The 20,830-nt window shown below is 42.5% G+C and overlaps 1 protein-coding gene and 1 pseudogene across 8 annotated transcripts in view; both read left to right on the plus strand.

Moving 5' to 3' along the window:
- The first annotated feature begins 482 nt into the window (after nt 1–482).
- The window catches only part of MICAL2 (microtubule associated monooxygenase, calponin and LIM domain containing 2), a 190,145-nt gene continuing 169,797 nt past the window's right edge, over nt 483–20,830 (plus strand). For 6 of the 8 annotated variants that reach the window (XM_075065182.1, XM_032791800.2, XM_032791799.2 and 3 more), the window contains exon 1: nt 512–631. The gene's annotated coding sequence lies outside the window, so the exon portion shown is untranslated. Of the gene's footprint in view, nt 632–20,830 lie in introns of all 8 variants that reach the window. The other 2 variants (XM_075065181.1, XM_032791802.2) reach the window with 2 other exon arrangements.
- On the plus strand, nt 8,096–8,149 carry LOC116831659 (U5 spliceosomal RNA; annotated as a pseudogene).

The raw sequence follows: 20,830 nt of genomic DNA on the forward strand, positions 1-20,830 counted from the left end.
GGGCAGCCCTGCTCTCACCCCTGTCCCACCCTACCCCATCTCCCCCCATCCACCTCCTCGTGTCATTCCCTCCTGAGTGTTTCCACTTCACCTCCCTCAGCCTCCCTCCAGCTCCAGCACCTCCCCCTCCTAGCCCCTCAGCCTGCCCCACGGGCTCTGCCTGGCCCCCTCAGCGCTGGGCCAGTAAACCAAAGCGCTGGGGGAAGTGACCAGCCACACCCGCCCTCGTGCCCCGAGGGGAAGCCGGCCCGCTCCGTGCACCCTTATGCTACCCGCGTCCCCCCACCCACCAGGCGGTCTCCCGCCCCAGGGCTCGGCGCAGACTCGCTGCCCAGGCCGCGCGCCGGGCTTCCCACGTGCAGCGCGCTGTGACACCGGGCCGGGCCGGGGCAGGAGCTCGCTGCCCCGGCCGCCCGCTGATTGGCCCGGCGCTCGGCCGGGGCCACGCCCAGCTCTACTGCTCTCCGCCCGGGCAGGCGGCCGGGGCAGAGTCGCTGGGCTGAGCCCTAGTTGGTGCCTTCGTGCGCGGATGTATCCGTGTCCCCCGGGGAGAGGAGCCGCGTGTCCCACCCTCCTGCCCCGTGGTGAGCCCGGCTGGTGCCCCCGCCCAACATGCTGAGCAGGGTGCCCGGTAAGTCATAGCCAGGCGGTCACTAGCCCCCGCTCCCAGCCGGGCGAGCGGCTCCCGGCCGGGCGGAGCGGGGCAGTTTGAGGCTTGTGTAATAGGATTGTGTCCAACGTGCTTCCGTGCCTGTGTTGCGGCTTCCTGGCTGCCCGGCTCGGTTTGCCGGCTGGGGTTTCGCAGGTGGCGTCAGCTGAGAGGCGGGAGCGCTCCTGAATAATTCACCTGGCCGCGGCTGTCCAGCAGCCCAGTTCCTCCCTCCCCGGCCAGCTCAACCTTCTTCCCCGCCCCACCTCACCCGCGTTTGGGACGGTTCCCCGCCCCACACCGGGGCTGTATCGCTTAGGGCTTCTGGGGCTCGGATGGTTTTGAAAAGAAACAGGACGTGGTATAACCACAAGTGAGATGCCGGCGCACGGAAAGAGAGAGAGAGAGACGCTGTGTGTGTAGTTACAAATGTAACCGTTTTAGAAAACAATCTTTTGTCAGGAATTAGGACGCTTTTGAAACTAGCGATTTCAGATTTCTCTGGCACAGGTGGACTTTCACAGCCCACCCTTGACTAGCAGCCGCTTCAAACCTGACGTTTTAGATGGGAAGAGTATCAGAGGGGTAGTCCTGTTAGTCTGGATCAGTAAAAGCAGCAAAGACATGCCTCTGAGGAAGTGGGTATTCACCCACAAAAGCTCATGCTACAAAACATCTGTTAGTCTAGTAGATGAGAAGAGGAGTCTGACAGGTTGCGCCAGTCTTTATTTTGGCTATGCTTGACATTGCACCAGAGTTTGATTTGGTCAATAACAGGCAAGGAAAAACACATGCAAGCTGTTTTGGCTTTTTGGGGTTGTTTTCTGTGGCGCTGGTGATGAGGAGGGTCTAGTTCTCTTTATAAGAGCTGTATATATGTTTTGAAATGTACCATCCCTGTTCCCTCTAACAGAAACCATTTCCTGAAGCTGAAAGTAGCACATGTTAACTGCTCACACTGCCTGCCTGAAGTTAGACAGCTAATTGTAAAGAGAGATTACTAGTAGAACTGGGGAAGAAGTGAGGTACACCATATGTGCAATAGATAAGAGCTGGGTGGGGTGGGGAGGGGAAGTCTGAGGTTGTTTACAGACAAACATGAATATGTTGTTCCAGGTAATGGGTTAAGGTGAACTGTCTGAACACTTTTTGGCTATAGAGATGAAAAAATTCTACTGGGGAAGACAGGGTACCAGCCGTAAGCCTTGCTATGCCCTGAGAATGATGATAGTGGGTGTGCGATATGTATACCATAATATGTAATTAGTGCTTAGCATTCACACAGCATTTCAGACATGCTCTACAAACATTAACTAATCAATCCTCACGCCACCCCTGTGAACAGCATTTCTTAAAATACTAACTGTTGTGATTTGCTCATCATAAAACTTAACACACATCTCTCCAACTTCATCTGCATTTGTATGTAATACTATATGGAATGGCATAACTATTAAGAAAGATTATGGATATGCTGCAATAGTCTGTAGATCAGCCAGTAAGTACGAATAGACTCAAAATTACTAACTACTCACTGCCTGGCATCTGACTTCATCCACACTGTCCATACTGAATTACAGTTGTTACATCTGTTAAGAATGTAAGCCTTGGAATAGGATGTGTACTGAATGAGTGAATGTTTTATCATACTTGTATTTTTAAATTATATTATCTCACTGAATGCCAATATCGCTTTCCTTTATGAACTTTGCAGAGTAAAGAATATATATTTATTGGAAAAGGTTTTAATGCACACAAACGCATATGGTGTGTGTTGTCCCCGATGTACGTCTGTCACTTAAATAGGATCTGCTGACTAGCTTTTTTCCTACTGAAGAAGGTTAACTGCAGTTGCTTGGCTAGATTACTTTTATAGTCAAATCTACCACCTTGATTGGTCTTGGATATAGTGACATTTAATCCTAGTGTGCTCTAAAGATAGCTCTTTTATTGACGAGCTTAGAGCTTTTGAGCCCTGAAATAACTTTTACTTTTTTTTTTAATTTATATTTCCTTATGGACTCTTTCTCTTCCTAACTTTTTTTGTGTAGAAGAATGTATGGAAATAAAGTACAGATATTTGACAGTATACTAACTTTCAGCTAACATCTCTTTTTAAACTTCTTGAAATAATATGAGAAACACTTTCTGTGTATGCTTGCTACAACACTCTTCTGTGGTGTTAAGTGTGCTGGTTAATGTGCACCGAGAGCCATTCACAACATCCTTTCCTGCTCACGGATTGGGCCTAATTGAATGTGACAGCCATTTTTATTCAGGGCTTTGAAATGTGTCTTAATCTACAGTAGTAATTATGTTATTAAACCATTACGCTTAAGGTATGGATTGAAAATCTGAGTTTAAAAAATGCAGGCAGCGAGTGACTGGAAGGGCTCAGAAGACTGATAATGGGATATAGAGTCTCTTGCCTGAAAGTCACTGGACTGAATCTGACAGCTGTTGATAAATGAAAGCAAGTGACTTTCTGATATCTGTTTGCTGGCTGGCGTGAAAAGATCTGGATGCTTCAGTCAGTTTTAAAATTCTGTTCACAATTGGCATCCTTGCTGTTAATCTCAACCAAGAAAGAATTTGAGCAAAGAAATGGAACTACATTCTTGCATACAGAGATGGTCCCTGCAGATCATAGTTGAAATATGTTGGCCGGGCTAGGAAATTTTATATAAGAGCCTCTGTTTTGTTTCAAGTTGACTTTTTTGTTAGACATGTATTGCAAACCTTTTTTCATCAGAGAAACAGTATGGCCTAGAACATAGTGCAGAGGGATGGATGTTGGGACACTTGGGTTTTAATGCCACCTCCTCCACAGTCTTGCAGTGGACCTTGGGCAAGACTCTTAACCTCACTGACTCCATTTCCTCATCTGTAAAATTGGGGTAGTGAGACTTGCAACATTTATCTCCTAGGGATGTTAACAATTAATGTCTGTAAAATATCTTGATCTTGGATAAAAGAGGCTATATAAGTATATTTCAATCTAAATAATTTTGTAGGGGATATCACTTTACATCAGAGGTGGGCAAACTTTTTGGGCCGAGGGCTACATCTGGGTGGGGAAATTGTATGTGGGCCGGGGCAGGGTGTGGGAGGGGGTGTGGAGTGCAGGAAGAGTCTCAAGGCATGGGATTGGGGCAGAGGAGGGGTGCTGGGTGTTTGAGGGGGCTCAGGAAAGGGGGTTGGGGTGCAGGAGCAGTGCGGCGTATAGGAGGGGGCTCAGGGCAGGGGTGCAGGAGGGGTGCAGACTGTAGGAGGGGGCTCAGGGCAGGATGCTGGGGTGCAGGAGGGGTGCGAGGTGCAGGCAGGGGGCGTAAGGCAGGGAGTTGAGGTGCGGGGTGCAGGTGGGGTTCGGGCTCAGCCCAGCGCTGCTTACTTAAAGGAGCTTCGGGGTGGCAGCAGCGTGCACTGGGGCCAGGGCAGGCTCCCTGCTTGCCTGCCCTGGCCCCATGCCGTGCCACTCTAGGAAGCACTGTGGCCCCTGGGCAGTGGGGAGTGGAGGGCTCCGTGTGCGCTGCCCTTGCTGCGCCTCCAGGTACCTCCCCTGAAGCTCCCATTGGCCGTGGTTCCCTGTTCCCGGCCAATGGGAGCTGCGGAGGGTGGTGCCTGGAGGCAAGGGCAACGCACGGAGCCCTCTGCGCTCCTGCCCAGGGGCTGCAGAGAAGTGGTGCCGGCCAGTTCTGAGAGCAGCGCGGGGCCCACGGCACCATGGGGAGCAATCCTGCTGGCCCGATCTAAAGCCCTGAGGGGCTGGATCCCGCCCGCAGGCTGTAGTTTGCCCACCCCTGCTTTATACGCTAGATATACTTTCTCCTTCCTGCATGACAATTCCCTGTATTCTAGAAATAAGAGCACTGGAGAGTGGACGCTTGAACTAGTTTTTGATAACTTAGAATGTTTTTAAAGACTTCTCTCATGCATAATGGAGTTAATGGTCATATTTATGAACTAAAACAAAGATGCAGAGAATTACTGACCACTTCTCTCCTGGCCTAATCTTACTTGAGAAAATCAAGGCCAAATACTTACGTTTTCTCTAATAATTTAAAAGCCTTTGCTTTGGAACTTGGGGATTTCTTTTATAGAACAGTTGCTTTCTTGATCCTGTAACTATTTTTTCCACTGGAGTAAAGCTCAAAATCGTATTTATTCTCTGGACCTTGAATCCACTCCCTATTCACCCAGTCCTCTTCCTTCTTATCTCTTGATCCCCCTCTTTGATGTTTTCAGGCAAGCATGATAGGGTGACACACAGCTCCTTCCAAAAGTACAGCGAACAATAACTCCATATGATAGCCAGCATAAGTGGATACACTTTATTATGACACGTACCTTTTTATTTTCATACTTGAGACTGAAAAGCGTCAATACTTTTTCTTAGGCTTCATAATGTGCACATAGCCTATGATGGCGTAGCCCTCTAGTGTAGCCACAGCCTGTGCCAACTGGGGTCTTTCTGTTGGTATAGGAATACCATCTCCCTGAAGGATATTAGCTACATTGACTGAAGCACTCTTCCATCATCAAAGCTGCATCTACATTGTTGTTGGCATAGCTATGTTGGTCATGGGTGTGGCTTTTTTCAGACTTTTGATCAAGGTGGCTATGCCAATTCAGTTTTTACGGGTAGATTAAAGGCTCATCTATGCTACAGAGTTAGGTCAGTTTAAATGTTGCTCAGAGTTGTGAAAAATGTCATGCCTTGGCTTAATTCCATTGTACAAAATAAGCCCGGGTGTAGATACTGCTATGTCGGTGGAAAAATTCTTCCATCAATCTAGCTACTGGCTCTTGAGAGGTGGATTTACTACAGCAATGGAAGAGCCCATTCCGTCACTGTAGTAAGTGTTTACGGTACAGCAACTCAGCTGCAGCTGTGCTACGCTAGCATTTCTAAGTCGGATCCTTGGCTTTCTCTGTGTTACGTGGTAATGTGTTGACATACTCATCTTAAAACATTTTATGACTAACCTGATTAATTAAACCATTACTACATCCCCTTATATATGTTTCTGACACTTTATTCAAATAGACCTTCCAAGTTCAGTTGCTGCAAAACATATTTGCTATCCCTTCTGGCTCAGTAATCCACCCTTCCCCAGGTTAACTGACACCTCAAGTTTTGACACCTGAAGGACAGACCTTTTTAGAAATAAGAGTTCCACACTTTTGATGATCATGCCCTCCCCGTAAAGTTGAAAAAATTGCAAAGCAATGAAGTTTATGGCATAGGCTAGAGAAATGAGAACCAAATTGGAAAAATTCTAATCTAATTTCTGCTAGAGTCTGGCTGTGTGGGCAAGTAAATTGACCTTTGTCTCCTATCTATAAAATGGGGTAATACTTAACAAACCTGTGAAGTAGGTAAGCATGAGGGTTCATTAACATTTGTATAGTGGTTTGAAAATGTAAAGCTCTGTATGTGCTAAGTATTCTAATTCTTACTGCTGCCCTAAGACATGCAGCAATAAGACATGCTCTTGGTATGTAACTGACTTTGCGTTAAAGTAATTAGAAGTCCAGATTTGCAGGGGAGTGTCCTAGAATCGTGAACCATCTTGAGTTAAACGCGCTGTACTGTCTGATACTGTTTTTATTTATTCTCTAGTTCTGCTGCAGAATATTTTTTTCATGCCAGGTCTCTTGACTGGGGATGTGAGCAAGCTAATTGTTGGGGGGGTGGTAATCTGTGTATGTAAGACAGCAGGACAACAGGGTCACTGCTGTGATTCTTTATGGTCAGTAAATAATGAAATATTTCCGTTCCTGTGGCATAAATCTTGGCTCTACCCCACATGTATCACAGTGCTGTTATTTCAAAAACAGTAACTTGAAACAAAACCTTAGGGGAAACTCGGATACTGAGAGGTTTCAGAGTAGCAGCCGTGTTAGTCTATATCCGCAGAAAGAACAGGAGTGCTTGTGGCACCTTAGAGACAAACAAATTTATTTCAGCATGTTAGTCTCTAAGGTGCCACAAGTATGCCTGTTCTTTTTTCAGATACTGAGAGTTTTCAGTTGTAAATTATTGGGAAATACCACACAGCTTCAGAATTTTTTGTGAGCTGCTAGTAATATATACACCTGACTTTGGCTTTTGTGGTCATATCTTGATCTGACTGAAGTCAGTGACAAAACTCTGGTTGATTTCAGTGGAAGCAGGACTTGGTCGTAAGAGGCACTCTATGGTGTGACACCTTATCAATTAACAAGTTGCAAAACAGAATGTCAGGTCACTTTAAATAGAGGCATATGTTATTGGAAGACTTCCCCCTCCCTCCCTAGTTAGCAATGTGTGTGCCTAATTTAAATTTAACAAGTTGTAGAATGCAAAACTAACGAGACACGTTTTTAGAGGCAATGCAAAAAATAATATATATTTTATTGTGTGTAACACTGTTTCTTCAGACCCACTTATTCTTTCATCATCTGCTCTCTGTAGATCCCTTCTTAGTTCGAAAAATATTGTCACTGCTCCTGGTCTGAACATTTTGGCTACCAGTTGAGCCCCGTCTTTAAATGTATGGTTTGCAGCTTTTTAAGACTGTCTATGGAGGTATTTACACTAGAGACTGAGTCTTTCACCAGCAGTGTTAGTAATTCTAAGTATTTCAGTGTATTACATTGCTTCCAGAAAGCACAGATGTTCATTTCTAAATTAAGGATGCTAGCTGAGCTGTCAACTGATTCAAAGACTTGAGATAGGTCTGTTACTTTTCAGATTAATTGTGCATTCTAGAGTTGGAGTTTGCTCATTTTATTTTTGACATGGAGGAGTTGAGTAGTACTATAACTCTCTTTGTCTCCAGACCATTACATTTAGCCTTGCAAGTAAGTAGAATTTTACTCAGCTTCCCCAGAACTGGAGTTTAGTCACATTGGGGCTTGTCTTTTTCTTACTTCCATAAAAGGAAGGAAACTCTATTTAAGGCAACACATGGAGATTCTTACACATATTTGTCTTTTTACCCAGTAGTACCTACACTCTTTGAGTCAGGGAACCATTTTGTTTTGTGCGATTATGTTTGTGTACTATGCCTAGGGTGACCAGATGTCCCGATTTTTGGGCCTTTTTCTTATATAGGCTCCTATTACCCCCTACCCCCGTCCTGATTTTTCACATTTGCTGTCTGGTCACCCTAACCATGCCTAACACGGGGGGAACTAAATGAGAGATGTATTGTGCTAGCACATAGAAATTAATAATAATCAGTAGTAGTAGTCTCTGCTGTATATAAGTCCATTTCTTTGCTTTGTTGCACTGATACAGAGAGTAGAATTTCCTTTCCTCGCCCCTCTGTAGCCAGTGCGCAGATTATGGAGAAAGAAATATGGGAGTTGAGAATGTCAAGTGGCTTGCTTTAATTTAAACCGTAGTAAGAAGTCAGGGTTCTGTAAGACAGGTAGACCCTAAAAGTAGTAACTCTGCTTTCTCTTCAGTTCGTATAAATCTTTCGCCTTTTACTAAAGATTTCCGTGGAGGGGGCTTGGCCCTCCCCAGATCCCCCTGTAATTTGAGCACTGTCTATACCCCGTTTCCCTTTCCTCTTGTATGTTGCAAAATGGAGACTATGAAGGGGAAATAATTTTATTGAAATTGACACAGGCCAGCCAGCATCATTCAGTCACTGTACTGAATCTTAAATTTTGTTGTGAATCTGACTCCAAATGTACACAGGGACTAATTCCTTCAGCAGAAGTCCCATGGGCTTTAGTGTCAAGAATACAGGATCAGACTCATGTTTTCTTTTTTTTTCTTTTCCCCTGCTGCCTCCCGCATTCTATCTCCACCCACATAAATTTAGAAAATACACCAGTAATTTTTGTTCTTGGCTGCATGCTATCAAGTTATTATTAAACTGAAATTTTGAAATGACTGGTCTGGCATTGCAAATATGTGATTATGGAGTTTGTCAGTGTTTTTAAAAAAACAAGTTCTTTGGCTCTTAGTCCGCGATAAACCCTTCTCAGACTTTTTAAGCTTGCAGATTATTGACTGGACATGCTGTTGCAACACCCAAAGAGCTGTTCCAGTTTACTCCTGTGTGTAGGAGTGCCATAAATAAGCAGTAAATTAGAATGTATGCAAATTATGTAAATTTTTTCAGTGCAGGTGTTTTAGCTGTGTGGGTCCCAGGATATTAGAGACGCAAGGTTGGTGAGATAATCTTTTATTTGACTAGCTTCCATTTTTGAGAGAAACAAGCTTTTGAGCTTATGCAGAACTGTTCTTGTTTTCAGTGACCCATTTAACAATATTTGGAACAGCTACAATAAAACATTTCTTCTTAAAAAATTAAGCCACATAATGTGCAATAATTGGCCCCCAAAGTGCTGTCTTTAAAAGGCTGAATGCACTGTCAATTACTTTACTGTACAGTATACACCTTATATATTTTGTAGTTTTCACACCCAGAGTGGTCACTTGGAAGGGTTTTTTTAAAATCTCTATATTAAGATTCAGAGAATAGTTTCTAATGTAAACCTTTGAAATAGGTGTTGGGATGTGAGGGGAAGAAGATCGTTAATGCAGAGACTGAGGAAGCCTCTGTCTCTTTGGGGAGACCTATGTTTGGCAGTTAATGGCATTTTCATTTATATACAATTGGCTGGGAATGTATCACAATAACTGCCCTGATTACTGTCTGAGGTGAGTCCATCTGTTAGTGTTATTAGGGAAGCATGTTACCTCTGATACCCCCCACACAAATGGCGCAGCACAGTGGACTAGGGAGAGGTAAATGGGAGATTGTGGAAGCATAGAGATATTAAAAAGGAGGGAAGAAACTGTAATGTGCAAAACAATAATTCTTACTGACCTCAAATCGTGAAACTCTGGTACAGAGGATGATGCTATATTATGTCCATGTGAAATGCAGCCTCAGAATTAAAAACAGGACATTTTGTCCTAATTTTACCGAGTCTCTTTCTAATTTTTGTGTATTCCAACAACTTTGCTATATATTTTTTTCCAACTGAACAAGTCTTTTCAGTTGTTATTGTACAGTCAAACTCATTACGAGAGAGGGTCAAAGTTCTGAGTGTCTTTTGGTTTCACTGGGAGCTGAGGGTATCAGCCCCCTTGTGTGGACTCTTGTGTCCCACTTGGCTGCTGTCCAGCTGTTTCTGTGTATTTTCTGCATGTGCTGCCATTCTGAAGAGAACAGGGTAAGATTCAGGGTCTAGGCACTGGGAAGCACAAGGATTTGGCCCAATGGCATGACCTAGAGCAGGGGTTCTCAAGCTGTAGTCTGTGAGCTCCATTCAGGTGGTCTGCAGATAGTTCCCTGTAAGGTGCACCGAGGCCTGGACCCTGGAGGAGACGCACATGTAAAGTGAGGTGGTGGCCTTGGGGGGAATAGGAGGTAGGTGGGAGGGGTCAGTGGGGTGAGAAGAGAGGGTGGGGGGAATTTGGGATGTGCAGGGCTGCGGTGGCCGCAGAAAGAGACAACTTTCCCCAGCTCAAGGGCTGTGGCTGCTAGGGAGAGATGGCCTTCTTTCCCAGCCTCAGCTTGGGGGCTGCTGTGGCCAGGGCTGGTGCAAGGATGTTTCGCACTCTAGGCGAAACTTCCACCTTGCGCTCCCCCCTGTGCCCTCCCCCACCCTGAGGCACCCCCAACCCCATGGCAGCTATCCTCCTCCACCCTGAGGTGCCTCCCTTTCGGCAGCTCCCTACCCCCACCCTCTGCCCTGAGGCACCCCGCCCCAACTCACCCCTGCTCCGTGCACGAGCACCTCGAGCACACCGTGGCTGCTTCACTTCTCCCGCCTTCTGATTGGTGCCGCAAGCCTGGGAGGCGGGAGAAGTGAAGCAGCCACAGCATGCTCAGGGAGGAGGCAGGGCAGGGGTGAGTTGGGGTGGGGAGTTCCCCTGCATGCTGCCCTCCCCCACACTTGTTGCAGGTGGCCCTCCCCATGTTCTCCTGCCACAGCTCCCTCCACCTAAATGCCGGTGGCGACCGGGGCAGCTGAAGATCCGGCCACGGCGGTCACTGCCAAAGAAAATGGCGCCCCCGAAATCCCAGTGCCCTAGGCAACCGCCTAGGTCGCCTAAATGGTTACACTGGTCCTGTCTGCAGCGGAGGGGAGAGAGGGCACATCCACCGCATTAGAAAGGTGAGACTACTGATATTAAAATATGAGGTGTGTGCTTTTATTTGTAGAACAAAAAAGTTTATTATCATTAAGGGTCTTTTTAAATAAAGCACTTTCGATAAAAGCGCTTTACAGTAGTTAGCTAGCGGAACAAACAACATTTGGAAAGATCATTAAGTGGTCTGCCGAGACTCTCAGCAAGTTTCAAGTGGTCCGTGAAAAAAAAGTTTGAGAACCACTGACATAGAGGGCCAGATTCTCAACTGTGTAAATTGTCATAGCTCTCCTGACGTCAGTGAATCTTTGATACTTTGCACTTGCTGAGGATCTGGCCCAGAATGTATGTTTGTCTTTACACTGCTGTTTTTCCCACTGGAGGTCAGTCTTAAGAGACGGAGTGCTGCACGGACATATCAGGTAGAATATCCTTGCTTTTCTCTTCAAGGCTCCTGCAGTGGCAGTATTCTGTAGGTGAGACAAAATGTCTTCTGCTTTCTAGCCTGCTTCCCATCCAAACTGAACAGGGGAGAACCAAAATTGAGATTCAACCTTAGATGTTACATTGGCGGTGATGGGGTGTGTGTGTGTGTCTTTGTTCAGAACCATGCTATGGGGATCTGCTCCAGGATTCTACTTTTCTCTACATGCCAGTAACACCTGTTCATTTCATCTTTTCTTTTCTTTCACCAACAGTCATCATTTTAGTATTGCTAAAAAATTCTTGCATGCAAGTAGGGAGAGTGGAATATTTAAAGTCTAGATCCATCTCGAGGGTTTGAGAGAATTTTTACACCCTGTGTGATGCACACCCTCCAGTGTAACAGCTGGTTTGCGTTTCTATATACACAATTTTATAAATAACCAGCTTTCACTTCTACATACAGTATTTGTGTTTAGAACATTAGTGTGGTTGAATAGGTATCAGAAATGTGCACGTTTAAGAACTGGAAACAAGTTCTACAGATGTGAACTATTGGTGCACGATTCAAAATTGAGTGGAACTCACCTAACTGAATATCTATTGGTATAATTAGTCTTTGAGATATTGTCTTTGTGCCAGACCCAGTGAAGGAGTGCAGTGGAGTCTTAAGTGATTTTCAGTTTAATTGTATTAATAAATAATGTCTCAAGGTGTACCAACTAAAACATTAGAAGAGCACAGGTTCTGTGTGCTGAACGAAAATATGCTGTTTTTAATAGTAAACCTGTTAAAGTGCATACTTAAACATGTAGTGCATTGTTTTAATGGATTTTTCATACAGAAAATGAAGACTACATACAGGGTGGGACAGTTTGACATACTTCTTATTAAAAGTGCTCTAAAAGTGGGAGTTGTTTTAAATTTCTTGTCAGCATTCTTGGCATGCTGTATTATGTGATGCTACCTTGCCACATGGTCTCACGATGAGCCGTGATGTATAACCACATACCAATGGTAGCTTGATGCAACATGCCAAACATTTAATAAGACACTGTGTTGTGGCTTTGGTACCTGGTATAAATTTGGGAGCAGGTATTTGAGCTGAAATTTTAAGCAGAGGCATGTAATAATGGCTAAGTAACTTAACACTCCCTTTACTTAGTTGTACCGTGGGCTGCTGTGTGTGGTGTGAATGACAACCAAGGTTGCAGGTCAAGCCTATGTAGTTTTGTATTTTGAGCCTTAGATATTTGGATAGGAAAATAGGTTAATGTGCAACAGGCTTACCCACATTATGCATGTTAATAGATATTGCCTTCATTATATGCTCTGTGCATTAATTTTAACTGTAAGTTAGTTAGATACATATGAAATAGCTCTGATACAGAGGACCAGCTAGAACAAGTTAAGCGATTGGTGCTTTGGAAGCAGCTGACCATTCCTCTCCTGCCCGGGGGGTGGGGAGACAAGTGGAGCAATTTGTCCTGGGCCCTGCAGGGGCCCCCACGAGAATATAATATTCTAGAGTATTGCAACTTTTTCTCATGGAAGGGGCCCCTGAAATTGCTTTACCTTGCCTGGGCCCCCTAAATCCTCTGGACGGCTCTGCTCCTGCCCCAAGAGATGGGCTTGGGGGATATAGGCCTGGGGTAGAACAGCATACATGGCCTGGGCCACCCTTCAAAACTTGTGGAAGAGCTGAGGCTGTAATGACTGTTCTGCAGGCCTTGCTGCACTGGGGAAACCATTCCTTGTGGAGGGAGCTGTCATGGGGAATATGCAGGATTGGGGCAAAAAAAGTACTGGCTATTCCCCTTGTGGTCATCCCCATGTCCTGGTAGAATGATGGGGAGTGAAACACCAGAATGTGGATCCTGCATATATTTCCATGGGAGGGGATGGTCCCCCAAAAGCTTGATCTACACTTGCTTGGGCAAAAGTTGTACCACTAAGATCCGTGAGAGGAGTTTTTACTACTTTTGACTGAAAAAGTAGTACAGGACTTGTAAGCAAAAAGATGTTTTATAGAAAACAGTCTCCATCCCAGTAATATCTCAAATATATGAAATACCTTTTTTCTAAAAATCCAGCAGTCAATAATTTCTGAAGGCTTCCTTTCACTTTGAATTTAAACACATGGCATTATGCATTCATATAGCCAACTATTTGTTAGCTAGTATTTGACTTAATGAATGCATTGATTTCCACCACCACCCATCATTATGTGTTTTTAATTTGAATAGCAACTGATTAACGTATTTACTTTAAATGAACAGCTTCAGGTGGGGTAGCGGGGAGAGAATTCACATCTCCCATTTAGAGAGCACTCATCATGCATTAATACTGAACAAAAAGAACGACATGTCTATTTTAGATAAGTGGAGACTCTCTTTTTATGTGTGTTGTAACACACTTTCACAAAGCTAGGTTCAAGGTGCAACTTGACATTAACTAAAATACACGACCCAATCCCTGTGTTCAACAGACTATTTATTGAGTCAGCTTTTTCCAGTGGAATATTTTAATGTACAAATGGACAAAAAAGGTAATTCCACAACACAATGTCAACATGAAACACATTTCTATTTTCAGTTTTCTTTCATCCACTCAAGCGAAGTTCTGTCTTGTGACATACTAGGTAAACTTCTTGAAGAAGCCTAATTCAAAGAGATTTCCAGTGGGATATAGGCTCCTAAATCAATTTGGAGCTTTTGAAATTTTTGATCTATATATGCCTGACTGCTAAGCAACTGTACAAGTATTTTTAAGAATATCCTTGTTTAGTTCATGAAACACAATTGCCCGTAAACAGAGGCACATAATAGCCAGCAGTGTATCTGCAGCTGACATTTAAGATTTCATTCAGATGCACATACTAGTACAGTTACTAAAACTACTCTGATGAAGAGGCCACAAGCTGCTTTTAGTGTAGTATACAAACAATGCTAAAACTTCAGAAGATCTGACTGGTCAGCTGCACTGCAGCCAGTTTACTATCCTCCTTCCCTTGAACTTTACTAAGCATGTATGTAAGAGAGAGAAAAATATTGCTACTCTTGGAGAAAATAAAAACTTTTTGGATAATATTTTATCTTCACTGTTTCATTTATCTGGTTTGTCTCCCAGATATCAACTGACCTGTCAGTTTTGATCAGTACTTTAGACTAGACCTGTGGCATACAATATATGACCTTTTTTCAAATTGTCTTTTTGAGATGACAACACAAGACAGTTCATGAAAGCCTTCATTACAATTTAGTTTTTAATTACACTGTTTCTCTAATGAGCAAATTATACCTCTTGTCACATGCTAAGAAACAGCCCATGCTTTGAATCCAACTTTCCTCCTTCCCAGATGGGCTTGGCCTGTTGTCTGATATTTTGTTGTGAAACTGACAGCGTAGCCTGCAATAATGTAATCCAGAATGGATTTCAGTGGAGGGGAAGGAAAGATGTGTGTTTTTTTTTTTTCCTTCTGATGATTCCATCAGGATTCTAAGAAGGAGCATTTTCAAAACTCTCCAGAAGGGGGAGCTTTTCTGTCTTCTATCTAGTTCAAGTTTACTTATGTTTTTTAATGACTAGCACTGAGTTTTCAATAGAAACTAACATTGACAATGTAAACACACATTTTTCTCTACTGGATTTGATTAAGCAAGTTAAGGCAAAGGTATAAAAAGTGACAGTCCCTTCACAGAACATCGTTCAGATAAAGACCAATTGACAAAGGAAGCGGCGCTACATTCAACTTTCCTTTCGAGAGATCTAAATTTTTCATGAGAAATATCAGAAGTCAGGAATCTATATTGAATAAAATCTACACAAATCTTTTATTCTTGTACAAACAGTTCATAGACTAAGGCCAGAAGGGACCACCCTTATGATAATCAAGTCTGACCTCTTCTGTATCACAGTCCATGGAACTTTCACAAAATAATTCCTAGTGCATACCTTTTAGGAAAATCATCCAGTCTTGATTTTAAAAATTGTCAGTGATGGACAATCACCATAACCCTCAGTAAACTATTCCAGTGGTTAATTAAGCCCCCTGTTAAAAATTACACCTTATTCTACCTTTGTCTGCTAGATTGAAGAATCCATGTATTACTTACAGACTGATCAAGTCACTCCTTAACTTTCTCTTTAAGTTAAATAGACTCGAAGATCAATCGCTTTAAGGCATGTTTTCTAATCTTTTAATCATTTTTGTAATTCATCTGACCCTCTACAATTTATCAATAATCTTCTTGAATTGTGAGCATCAGAACTGGACACAGTATTCTAGCAACAGTTGGACCAATGCCAAATACAGAATTCAAATAACCTGTTTACTTCTACTTGAGATTCTCCTTTTGATGCATTCCAGGATTTCATCAACTCTTTTGGCCACAGCGTTGCACTGGGAGCCCATCGTAGTCTGATTATCCACCATGACCCCCAAATCTTTTTCAGAATTACTGCTTCATCCGGTAAGTATGACCTACATTCTTTGTTTCTAGATGTATGCATTTGCATTTAGCCATATTAAAATGCATATTGTTTGCTCACGCTCAGTTTACCAAGCAATTCAGACCTGTCCTTTTCATTATTTGCCATTCCCCCAATTTTTGTGTCCTCTGACCTGTTCAAAGTAGCACACTAATTCTACAGTGCAACGTTAGAAGAGATTGTAGTAGCGACTTGTGACTGAAGCTTAGAATCTGATTTCTTTTCCCCACTCTCCCCACTTTTTTAGACTTCGCTTCTTCTGTTTATTACAAATTGAAAACAACAAACTCATTATCTGTATGTTATGCCATTACGTTAGTCTTAGAAAAGTAGAAATAAATCCCTTTCCATGATGTGGTTATTAACTGCTTAATGTGTCTAGTCGCCTTAATCCAATAGAACACTTTCATTGTTGAACCAGTTTGTTTTTTCAGTGTACTTTAAGGGCACTTATCACAAAGCATCTTACTACTACAAAATAAAAACTAACTGCCAAATATTAAAGAGATCAAATTATGATGTCTAGTCTGAGAATAAATTCTAGGTGCTGGGGAAGAGCCAAGATTTCTCTGACAAATCACCTCATCTACAAAAGGGATCATATCCCATCTAATACATATGGTTGGAGAGGGGGAAATGGAAGATGCAGAAATGAGTGGGAGAGCGAAATATGATCCCAATTAGGTTAAAAGAAAAAATGGGACTTGTTGCATATCCTAAAGGCAGCCAGCAAGGGCTCTTATGAACCTTTTTTAGAAGAGTTTTTAATCATTGAATATCATCAACTAAAATTTATATTTATATTCACATGAGTCCTGATCTGAATGTTGGGCCCAAAAGCAAACTCACCCTGGTCAGCCATGACAGTCAGGATCATTGATGGTGAAACTATTGCGCAAATACTTGGGAAGCTATTTTTATCAAGTATCAGAGGGGTAGCTGTGTTGGTCTGGATCTGTAAAAGCAGCAAAGAGTCCTGTGGCACCTTGTAGACTAACAGAAGTATTGGAGCTTGAGCTTTCGTGGGTGAATACCCACTTCGTTGGATGCATGTAGACCTATGAAAGCTCATGCTCCAATACTTCTGTTAGTCTATAAGATGCCACAGGACTCTGCTATTTTTATCAAGGGTTTGGTATACCAGTGCGAAGGCTTGGAATTGTGTCGTTTTTCATATCAGCTAGTATAGGTCACCCAGGGCAGGTTTACATACTCCCTCTATTATACCATCTGGGGCAAATAATCATCTGACTTCTGCAAGCATCACAACTTCTGGCTCCATTTCGACGGCACACAATTGAGGAATGCATTACAGAAGTTTTGCCACTTACACAAACTTTCTCTGTGTTAGTGCACTATTTTATTTATTTATTGCTTTGCTTATTGTCCTGAGCGCTCAGTAATACTACATAAAATTTTGATGCTCTAAGAATGAGTTGATCAGTAGTTTGATGCTACATGCGAAAGAGACAGTTATTTTGAATGCTTTCAAAGCTTGTGACATTTACCATTAAACTCGTTCCCTATTCCTTCTCAGATCATTATTACATTCACATGTTTGAATATTGAGCGCTAGTGTTCAATTATCAGGTTGAATGAAAATATTTCTGGTTCCTTGAAGTTAGTTTGTCAATGTGCAGATGAATAGCACTCATGTGGGTGGGTGGAACAGTGAGGTGAGCATTGAAACAAACAGCTTTTAACTGCAGTTAAAAAGTTGGAGACAAATCTTGTAATTTCATTCATCTCATGATGCGACTTTTGTGCTGGAAAGCAATACTGCTATCCTATTGCATTGTGCTGCCCATCAACTGTGATTTCTCTTCAATAATGCTAGTGACAATGCCAATAGCAATGGGATTATACTATTGGAATTGAAATATTTCACATATTTCAAACAAAAATCCCATCTGGAAAGATCAATTCAGTTATATCCTGGGTCATGTCTGAAGTCTGGCTTCCATAATAATGAAAAAGTGGAGAAATTAATAACCAGTCATCTTTAAACACTTCCAGGTAGTCTTATTGCCATTCTGGGTTGTTTTTGTGACAGAGTAATCCTTAACCAGTGTGTACTATTCTTCCCTTAGGATGTGATGAAGGAATCTGGGCTAGTCTGCACGTGGCATTTAGTGTTTTGATGGGCTTATCCCATTTTTTTTTCTTTTTTTTTTTTTTTTTTTTCCCCTCAGCCCATCTCTGTTTTCCACTCCATTCTCCTTGGTGAGGTGAAACTTGGTGGTACACAAGACAAATCAGACTTCTGAAAGGGTTACAGTAGTCTGGAAAGGTTGCGAACCACTGGGCTAGAGCCAGGTATGTGTGGCCTGTACAAGCCTGAGGCGCACTTTAAAATTGTGGGTTCTGTATATGGAAGAAGTAGAGATCTACAATATAAAAGAGAGGCTTAGTGCCTCTAGTCACAGTGTGGCTTTGGCAAGACGGTGAGAGAAAACATCCCCATGCAAGGATAAAGAAGGTATATTCTGCTGCAATGCATAATTGACAAATATGTTTGCCAAACAGAAGTGCAGATTGCCAAGACAATTGATTATTTGCTTATTTGTGATGGCATGCCTTGGGGTCCTGGTCCATGACTGGCACTCCTTTGTGCTAGGTGCTGTACAAACACTGAACAAAAGGTGGTCCCTGCCCCAAAGAGCTTTGTGTATTCTCAAAAGAAATTGAAACATAGTAAGGTATGGAAATGCAGTTAAGGCATCCAAGCAACCTTAACTGTGCCCTACAGTGACCCATAGGGGGGAAAATCGAGAACAAATTGTATGGCTTTTAAAAATAAGCAAACAATATTGTGCAATAATTATAATTACATTGTTATTGCATGGCATTGCTAATAGGCAGAGTTAAGGCACCCAGACTGCTTTACTGATTGTTTCTACACGTGAAGATGTTTAAATTTCTTTTAAGTGGTATCCTTAGCTCCAGACTTTCTGAGTTTGTAATACTTGTTTTGATTTTTGCCCTGAATTATTGATATGTACTCAGCCTTAATGCCAGTTTAACATAGGCTATTTGGGAATTTATGCATATTTTGACATTGGCATCCTACAAATCAAGCTTTCCCAGCCAGATATTTTGCTTTAAATCAAATCAACTGTGTCCTAAAGCAAATGTTAGGTATAAAAGACAGTGGAAGAATTAGCTTCTCCTTTAGAAGTTGTTTACATACCACCTTGTTATATGTCTACTTCAGGAATGCAGGCAGGGCTAGTGTGGGTGTACCTTCATAAACTCAGGGAAGGAAATAAGAGCTAATGTTGTTCAAAAATAAATGGAAAAAGAATTTGCTAACAAACAGACCCATGGTTTATTTTCTATTAAGATCTGATGATAACATTTTGTAAGTTTCCTTCAAAGACATTTTGTTCACTCTGTTGGAAAATTGGAAACAAGTGGCTGTGATTTTTGCATAAGAGAGCTTAAGACAGTTATTGAAAAATCTTGGAAACTGTATTTTTCTCATTGGCTTTAATATTGTTAGCACAGCACATTTAACAGATCTTAACAGACTCTTACAATCAGGGTTTAGAATGTGTATGATTAACAGTTATGAGCAAGTCAGTAATAGTTCTGTCTGCATTTTGGAATGTTTTTCTTATATGATCTTCCATGCTGTAGAAGATGCATGGGACTTGATTAAATCCAACTGTCTATCAATCTGCCTCATGAAAGCGATAATATCAGTAGACTAGCATTTTGTTGTAGTTTTAGTTCTTTTACTTCCAGAGAAATGTTAGGGTGAAGCAGACTTTGGCTGTGTCATATTTCATCATAACTTTTTTTAGAGACATTTTTAATTTTGTGCCTCAGCTTTCCATTGATGGAGCCCATGTCCCTTCCCCACCAATCAAGTTCCCCCACTGGGTGATGCAGGTGGGTGCCATTTCTCTCTTCTCAGCTTACAAAGGAGGCCCTCATCAAAAATTGTGGTGCAGCTCACTGCCTGAAAACTCCATAGCAGTCTTTTGACTGCCCCCCCCACCCCATCCCACCAGTAGCATTTTCTGGCTAGGAGTCAGTGGTGGGTTGACATGAAATAGGACCTGGAAGCAATTGAACCACAGACACACTCCCTCCAAAAAAGGGACGGGGGGAAAGAAATCAGAGCCTCCCCCTCTTTCCTGTATGCTTGAGACTCCCATGCATTTCTGTCTGATTCAGATAAATTTTCAAGTCTGACTGTAGGAAAATGAATTGGTTAGTGACTATATAAACACTATAACAATGTTCATTTTAAAGTTTTATTTTAAAAAATTCTGGACAATTCCCAGTGTATTGCACACAGCCACGCTGAGGCATGACATACAAAGTCTGAGAAGTGAAGTTCAGAGCCATGAAAGAGTTCTCCTCAGACTTATCCTATTTGAGTTTCCTTTCCCTGGAAAGGCCATTATAAACTCTTGCATGGTGACAGGTTTCAGAGTGGTAGCTGTGTTAGTCTGTATCAGCAAAAAGAACGAGGAGTACTTATGGCACCTTAGAGACCAACAAATTTAGTTGAACATAAGCTTTCATGGGCTAAAAACCCACTTCATCAGATGCATGCAGTGGAAAATACAGTAGGAAGATATATATACACAGAGGACATGAAAAAATGGTTATTGTCATACTAACTATAATGAGAGTAATCGGTTAAGGTGAGCTATTATCAGCAGGAGAAAAAAAAACGTTTGTAGTGATAATCAGGATGGCCCATTTCCAACAATTGACAAGAGTAACAGTGGAGGGGAGGGAGAAAATTAGCATGGGGAAATAGGTTTTACTTTGTGTAATGACCCATCCACTCCCAGTCTTTATTCAAGCCTAATTTAATGGTGTCCAGTTTGCAAATTAATTCCAGTTCTGCAGTTTCTCGTGAACCTGTTTTTTGAAGTTCTTTTGTGGAAGTATTGCGATTTTAAGGTCTGTAATCGAGTGACCAGGGAGATTGAAGTGTTCTCCGACTGGTTTTTCAACGTTCTAATTCGTGATGTCTGTTTTTGTGTCCCATTTATTCTTTTGTGTAGAGACTGTCCCAGTTTGGTCAATGTACATGGCAGGGGCATTGCTGCACATGATGGCATATATCACATAGGTAGATGTGCAGCGTGAACGAGCCTCTGATATGTGGCTGATGTGATTAGGTCTATGACGTTGCCCCT

The sequence above is a fragment of the Chelonoidis abingdonii genome, chromosome 4 (assembly GCF_003597395.2).
Source record: "Chelonoidis abingdonii isolate Lonesome George chromosome 4, CheloAbing_2.0, whole genome shotgun sequence".
Lineage (NCBI taxonomy): Eukaryota > Metazoa > Chordata > Testudines > Testudinidae > Chelonoidis > Chelonoidis abingdonii.